This window comes from Mus pahari, chromosome 19 (genome assembly GCF_900095145.1).
Source record: "Mus pahari chromosome 19, PAHARI_EIJ_v1.1, whole genome shotgun sequence".
NCBI classification, from domain to species: Eukaryota; Metazoa; Chordata; class Mammalia; order Rodentia; family Muridae; genus Mus; species Mus pahari.
Window position 1 is genome coordinate 11,290,057 of NC_034608.1, and position 462 is coordinate 11,290,518.

The window sequence follows — 462 nt, forward strand, 5'->3', positions numbered from 1 at the left end:
AGGGAGCATGCATGGGACTGACCTAAGACTTCTGCAGTTGTTATACTTATGTAACTTGGTCTTCTTTATGTGGGATTCCTTACAGTGGGAACGGGGGGGGGGGTCTCTGACTCTGCTCCCTGCTTTTGGGATGCTTCCCTCTTACTGGGTTGCCTCATCTAGCTTTGAAAGGAAAGGAAGTACCTAGTCTTACTGCAACTTGATATGCAATGGCTGCCTTTGGGAGGCCTGCCCTTTTCTGAAGAAAAATGGAGGAGGAATAGATGAGAAGGTGGGGGTTGGAGGGACAGAGGGCCTGGAAGGACAGAAGGGAAGGGAAACTGTTTGGGGGGTATTTTTTAAAAAAAAAAATTAAGAAAAAGACTGGATAGCCGGGCGTGGTGGCGCACACCTTTAATCCCAGCACTTGGGAGGCAGAGGCAGGCAGATTTCTGAGTTCAAGGCCAGCCTGGTCTACAGAGT